The sequence below is a fragment of the Macrobrachium nipponense genome, chromosome 32 (genome assembly GCF_015104395.2).
Source record: "Macrobrachium nipponense isolate FS-2020 chromosome 32, ASM1510439v2, whole genome shotgun sequence".
In the NCBI taxonomy this organism is placed as follows: Eukaryota; Metazoa; Arthropoda; class Malacostraca; order Decapoda; family Palaemonidae; genus Macrobrachium; species Macrobrachium nipponense.
In genome coordinates, this window is record NC_061094.1 from 39,895,740 (window position 1) to 39,903,239 (window position 7,500).

At 34.4% G+C, this 7,500-nt stretch overlaps 1 pseudogene; it reads left to right on the top strand.

Moving 5' to 3' along the window:
* Positions 1-7,500, top strand: part of LOC135207358 (uncharacterized) — a 469,824-nt pseudogene that overhangs the window by 445,526 nt on the left and 16,798 nt on the right.

Genomic DNA, 7,500 nt, shown 5'->3' on the forward strand with positions numbered 1-7,500 from the left:
ACGACCCTCAACATCCAATAAAACTTTGAGTGAATGAAAGATAGAAGATAAAGGTGGAAGAGGCAGCTAATATTTTGGACATTTTCTCTACAGATGGGTTTAAATATATATATATATATACTATCTGCAGTATGATCCTAGAACATCAATTCAGGAATGCCGAAGACACATGGATGTTTTAAAAGATTTATTCATAGAGAAACGTTTCGCACATGACTATGTGCATCATCAGTCTGAAAAATGACAAAATAATAACATTAAAAATACTAAAAATACACAGGATTCTTAAAATGACAATTAAAAACATTAAAAGACTAAAAATAAGAGGCAAAGTAAAAACAACTGCTGTTACACCAACCTTCATGTACAGAGGAAGAAGATAGAATGACCAAAGAAGGAACAACCTCCAAAGACGACTATGCCAGATATAGTTGAGCAGAGGAGCAGTCACCGTTTACGATGGAACGAGTCTTTTAATATATAATGACTCTAAGGTCGTCAGATAATCTGCATCCTTAGAATACGCTAATATGGAAAAGTGCTGCTTCTTGACCTCAATTTTACAATTGATAGCATGATTTTTTATATTTGAATGTTCTGGTCTGCTCAATCTTTGTCCCGTTCTAAAACTCAACCCTAAGTGACTGTAATAACGCATCTGCAACAACCTTTTCGTTGATCCAATATATGTACCAGGACATCCTGGGCATGTAAACTTATAGATCACATTGGATCTCATGAAGGGCTGCATATGGTCCTTAAAGCCAAACAAGGAGCCAATTTTACTGGGATTATTTGATATTAATTTTAAATTAATGCGCGGTATTTCAGTTTCAATAATTTGTTTCAGTTTATGCGAAAATTTGGAGTTAAAAATATAAGGGATTGAAGCATACATAAGTTTTTTCGGAACATTAAAAACCGGTGTGGCAGGATGAAAATAATTAGTTAAAAGTTTGTTGATGATTCTAAAAACTAGATCCTTTGGAAATGAATTTTGTTTAAAAAAGTAGTTAAAAATTCAATCTCCTTTTGAAATATGGCCCAACTGGACGAGTATCTAAGAGCCCTATACACTAAAGTATAGATGGTATTCAATTTAAAACTGGTTTGGCAAGCACTGTAGAAATTATTTGCAAGACCTGTATAAGTTTTCTTTCTGTAAACGGCAGTAGTAAAAACAGAACTAACTCTCGTGATTAAAACGCCCACAACATTAACTTTTTCAAATCCACCCACAGAAGGTTACCAGCTGCAGCTCACTGATCCTCCTACGCGCCCTATGTGAATCTCAACTCAAATCTTTCCCTTACGCCAACCATTCCTAGATGTTAAATGATCTCCATTCCAACGATTTTTTCCAAACAGCCCAATTAATTTCCCAGTCTCCCTCTCCTCCTTAATCCGACAACTTTTGAAATACGAAAACTTTTCACCGATGTACCATTCTTCATTCTCCCTGAGCGACCATCCTCCCTCAGTACACCTTTTCCACTATACAAACCTTTTGTATCCATATATTTTTTTTACTCTATTAAGCTGTCTCGCTTCATATACAATACCTCAGCTCACCAGTTTCCAAGTTTTTTTTCCCTGCCATTTACCTTTAATATTTGAACTTCACTTCCACTTTCATAAAACAAAGTTGGCTGAATAACCCAGTTTTACATTGTAGGATTTGCTTTGATAGACTTTCCCCCTCTTTTCCAGATCCTCTGCAGAGATCTTACCTTCCACGCTAAAATCCATTCTGTGATTTGCCTCTCTAATCATCAACCCATTATCAGTTACTGACAAATGTTATTTATTTCCTTCTACCATCAATATTGGCATTCATTTCTCCATCTTCGTTTTTTCTTATCCCCATCTTACCCTTATAAAATCTCCCTTTCAACTTTCTCCTTTTCCAGTTACTTTTAAACTTATGCTGGGTGTATAGCAAGCTGAAATCGCTTAAACGATACAGCAGCACAAAAAAAGGTGGAAAATGTTCAATGCTTTTGTAAATACAGAAAATGCCTGCCTCGATTTAACCAGTTTCACTGCTTAACATATTAATTCTTCGTAGCTTCGTGGCACACATATATTGCAAGTGAGTTTGCCTACCGGAAAAAAGCAACAACTACGATTGTAGCAATACAGAAACATTTTCATCGCTAGGGGAAAGACAATATTACATACGTAACAAGCCACTAAAAATATAAATTATACCCCGACAGCAACACAATCAGTAAAACCAAAACCTTCCTAAGAAAAACATGAACTAAGCCATTGACAACAAGAGCTAAAAAAGTACATTAGTCTTAAGCGCTAAAGGGGGGAGAATGGATGGTTACTTGAAGTCGATGGAGGAAAAAAAAAAGAAAAAAAAGGCTATAAAAAAAGGTTTTTGTGTTATTTTTATGCGTAAAGATTTTTCTTCCCCGGATACAGAGAAAACTTCCACCCATTTTTTCTTTCTCTCTCGAGAAGCAACTTTTAACGAGTACAAATATAAGCTCTTACAGTGACAGTTCGATTTCCTTCATCGCTGTTATGTGACTATGGCTTTTATTCCCTATATCCTGGCATTATATATATATATATATATATATATATATATATATATATATATATAGTATACATATATATATATAATATATATATATATATATTATAATAATATATAATATATATATAATATATATATATATATATATATATATATAACACACACACACACACACACACACACATATATATATATATATATATATATATATATATATATATATATAATGCCAGATATAGGGAATAAGAGCCATAGTCAAATAACACACACACACACACACACACACATATATATATCATATATATATATATATACATATATACATATATATTATATATATATATGTATATATATATACATAAACACACACACAATATATATATACAGCACACATATATATATATATATATATATATATATATATATATATATATATATATATATAGAAATGATTGTCTGCATGAGATTTACACATTCCTTTCAGGACCATTTGCATTAGGGTTTGGAAATGGGATGGCATAGCGCCAAATACTATTGTCATTTCCACATCACAATTATCTAGTCAAACCTGTTTGCATTATTAGGAGCTGGAACTAATACAAGTTTGATTATTCTACGTCGTATTATCATCCGTGTACGATATGAGATCTCTCGTTTGCTTTGATAATGCGAATGCAAAACATAAAATTTAGTACAGGAATTGAGAGCCAGTGACTTTGAAAAAAAAACTTATAACGAGCAACCAACTGAATAAAAAATAAATTTAAAAAAAGGTAATGTCTGAATAATTAATGATTGCTAACATGCAGCATGACTCATGATTACTTTAAAATGTAACGAAAGGATCTCTAACTCTTTTTCCTTATTCGCTACTTCATATTATCTCTTTTTCATGTAATAAGGTCTCACATCGCTTCCTTAAAATCAATTAGAATACAAATCATGATTGCTGTTACGAGCAGATATTGAGGAAGATAATGATGACAATCTCACCTCCCCTCCCCCTCCCCCTCCCCCCTCCCCCTCCCCCTCCCCCTCCATAACCATCGTTATTATTATCTAAAGAAAAAAATATAGATACTTAGATTTCTACACCAGAATTCTGATCTGAACAAAAAGGCCATAATCCACTCTAGAATTTTCCAAGAGTCCCATCCTCCGTCAAACACGAATGATTAATTGTCACCTCCCTCACCCTTGAATAATGAAGTACATCCCTTTCTATCATATTTCAAAAGCTTTTGGCCTCTCTTTCCTTCTTAAGTACATGGGGAAGCTTATTTCAGTTTATCATCCTCGTGACATATCGTTCAGCTGGGCGTACTTATGGAACTTTAGTAAAATTATGGCTTTTTTTTCTTTTTGCGTTAGCAAAAAAGTATTGGTCACTTTTTTGTGAACTTTACGGAACTCGTTTCTCATAGACTTGCGTGTTAGCTTACATAATAATGGTTTTTGGAACTGAAAGTTGTTTTTTTAATAATCGAAAAAAAATGATCTATTCAAACTACTTAGGCAAATATACCTCTGCTTCACGATTGAAAATTTATTCTCCCCCCTATGTTTCCCTTTTTCAGTGATTATTCATGTATTCACCTTGATGAATTCTGATGCATTTGTTATAAGTTTTAGTGACCCACACTTTCCCTCACTGCACATGAACACACAACATATATTCATACACACACACACACACACACACACACACACACACATATATATATATATATATATATATATGTATGTATGTATGTATGTATGAATGTATGTATATATATAGATATATATATATATATATATATATATACTATATATATATATATATATATATATATATATATATATACTGTTACATTCACTCTCCAAGGCCTGAATCATGGATGAAACTACAGTATAAGAGGCTTCCAGAAAGCTCGCCTCTTCCTACACTTATAAACAAAGATCTTCAGCAACTTAGTAAACCTTACAGAACACAATGCGCCACTCAACCTTGCCTTTGCACCCTCATTTCCTGAATAATAATACCCATGCACGCGAAATAAACTTGCGTACCATTTATCCAGCATTTTATAAGTGTCTCTTATTCCATCCAAAACATATAAATTATACACTTTTTCACCAATGTAAAGGCCTCCATTCTCACCCCAAAAAAACAAAAAAAAACTGACATATTTATAAAACTTCATACTCACACATTTTTCAGTCTTTCAGTACTCCTTATTTTAAATGTACAAAACAAAATATATCTCAACAGTCACAGACTTTTTGTTTTCTTTCGTCCAAATTCACCATTCACACTTCACTTCAGTACTGAAGAGTTGGCTCAATAACTCCTTCAATATTTTCCAACTCTGACTTCCGTGTACAAGGATATTTTCACGTACACAGGTACGTATTTTCAGCTCACGTTCTCCCTTGTGTCTGCTATGCACAAATAGCATATGGACTCTCTTACAGGATACATACATACAAACACACACACACACACACACATTCCCGTGCAAACGAACCTCAAAAGAACTTGTAAAAAAGATAATTACATCCTCATCCCCACCGAAACAACATGGCAGGCCGTCCAGGAGGCGGAAAATCCGAAATAACCGTCGATTTTTTGCTCTTCTCTCCCCGCAGATGAGCCTCTCTCATCTCCCATGATATTAGGAGGTCGGGATCTTTATGAAACGACCGACGTAGTTCATCTGCGCTGCCAGCCAGAAAATTTCCCGGCCTCCGGCCCTACGCCGACCATAACATGGTACCTACAAGGCCGACCGGTAAGTCAATCCACCCGGAACAGTTCGTTCGTTTCACTTTTAATCTCGTTTCTATTTCATCCCTTGATCTGCGAGTGGGGGGAATTATCTTTGATGGTCTATTGTGGTTAGGCCGGGGGAAAAAAGATCCGTTATTGAGTGGAAACTGCAGATAATGCGGCAATAAACGATAATAATATTTCTAAATATCTCCATAGTAGTTTTGAAAACGATAACAGATGTCTTTCCTTAAAGAATTCACTTCACATTGCCAAAATATTTATTATAATTGATTGCATACGTCAAACTTTCCACAATGATGCAAAACTTTTGAAGACTTTTTAACTTGTTTAAGTTATAAACTCACGGCACATTATAGTAAACTTTTAAAGACTTTTTAACTTGGTTAAGTTATAAACTCACGGCACATTATTGTAAACTTTTTAGGACTTTATAATTTGGTTAAGTTATAAACTCACGGCACATTACAGTAGTTACCAGCTTAAACGTATAATCCGATACCTAAATGTATAATAACTAAAAAGGCTGCTGTGGTGTCACAGAGAGAGAGAGAGAGAGAGAGAGAGAGAGAGAGAGAGAGAGAGAGAGAGAGAGAGAGAGTCTTGGTATATGATAACCCTCACAATTTGAGACATGCATTTCTGGGAATTTATCTTATCCACTTCCTTCACAGGCGAGACGAGAATATGTTTCAACGTACAGAGACGATCCATACTCCGAACCCACGGGGATGACACTCCATGTTTCGGCAAGAGAGGTGAGGACACATTCTTAATGTGAAAAATGCGTTCCTGTTCTGCTAGTGTTTTCTATTTTAGTATACCCTTAAAAGCTTCTATACTGTACTTGCATTTATTCCACACTCTTGTTGTATGCACTATTATCTTTGACAATACAAACACACACCCACACACACGCACACACACACATATATATATATATATATATATATATATATATATATATATATATATATATATATATATATATATATATAGAGAGAGAGAGAGAGAGAGAGAGAGAGAGAGAGAGAGAGAGAGAGAGATGAGATAACTACTGCCTGTACACTCTGCTGGCCTAAAATATATTTTAGGATACTCATGCACTAATCTCAAAGATGAGGAAAGCTTGTTGGAGGTGGTGAACCCCTTGGATGAGGAAATAACCCAAATAATGGTGCGTGAACTTCTTTACTGAAAATCACTTACATATATCAAGAAGGATTTTTTTGCTATGGTGGTAGCAAGCAGTTAGTCGTGGACATTTTCAAAAGGTTTGGTGTACTTGAAAGAAAATAGCCTCAGCGCAGACAAGCAGTTAGTAAAAGGGTTGTAAATCACTTATTGGATGAACCTCTTCTCCTGAGGTAATGGTAACCCTGCTTTCAGTCATGTGGATGCCAAGAATAGCAATAAGTGATTTTTCTGGTGTGAAACCAAAATACCTGAGGCTTGGGTTTGCAACATAAATATTCTGTATTAGTATTATAAAATAAAAAAAAAAATACGTAAAAAACAGAAAAAATAATTAAAAGATAGTCTAGTAGTTCTGAAATGAGTGTGAGTGTGGTTTAGAACAGAGTAAATGCATTACAGTTGATTCGATTAAGAAGAAAATAATTGATTTTGGGAAATTTGTGAGACAAAGGTGAAAGGGCATTATGGGCATTCAAGGTAGGGACAAAGAGGGAAATGTTTTCGTTTTAATAATGTTATGAATCTGCGCACATAGGTTAACATGGAGATTATATCGTTGACTCAATATAAAATAAATACAAGGTCACTTTACGTATAAATGTTCAAATTTTTAACTGCATGAATGTGCAAACAAAAACTACAATCACAACAGTATAGACCTAATAAATAAAAACGATCACTAATTTACAGTATTATGTGGATTTACAGTACTATATGGATTATCAGTTGCATACACTAATGCAGGGGACGACATGATTTCACAAAACACTTCGAATAATTCTGATCAGAGACCACTGACTGAGGATTCGCCTTGAAATTTTTATCAGAGAAAAATCACCAAAAAGATTTACAGATCGCGAGAGACGAGCCAGCCATTACCTGATACTCTTAAAAAATAAATTAGGACAGATTTATACAATTTCAGCTTCAGAGGCAAAAGAGGAAGTCGAACTTTATCTGGAAAGCTCCGTGACGTAGC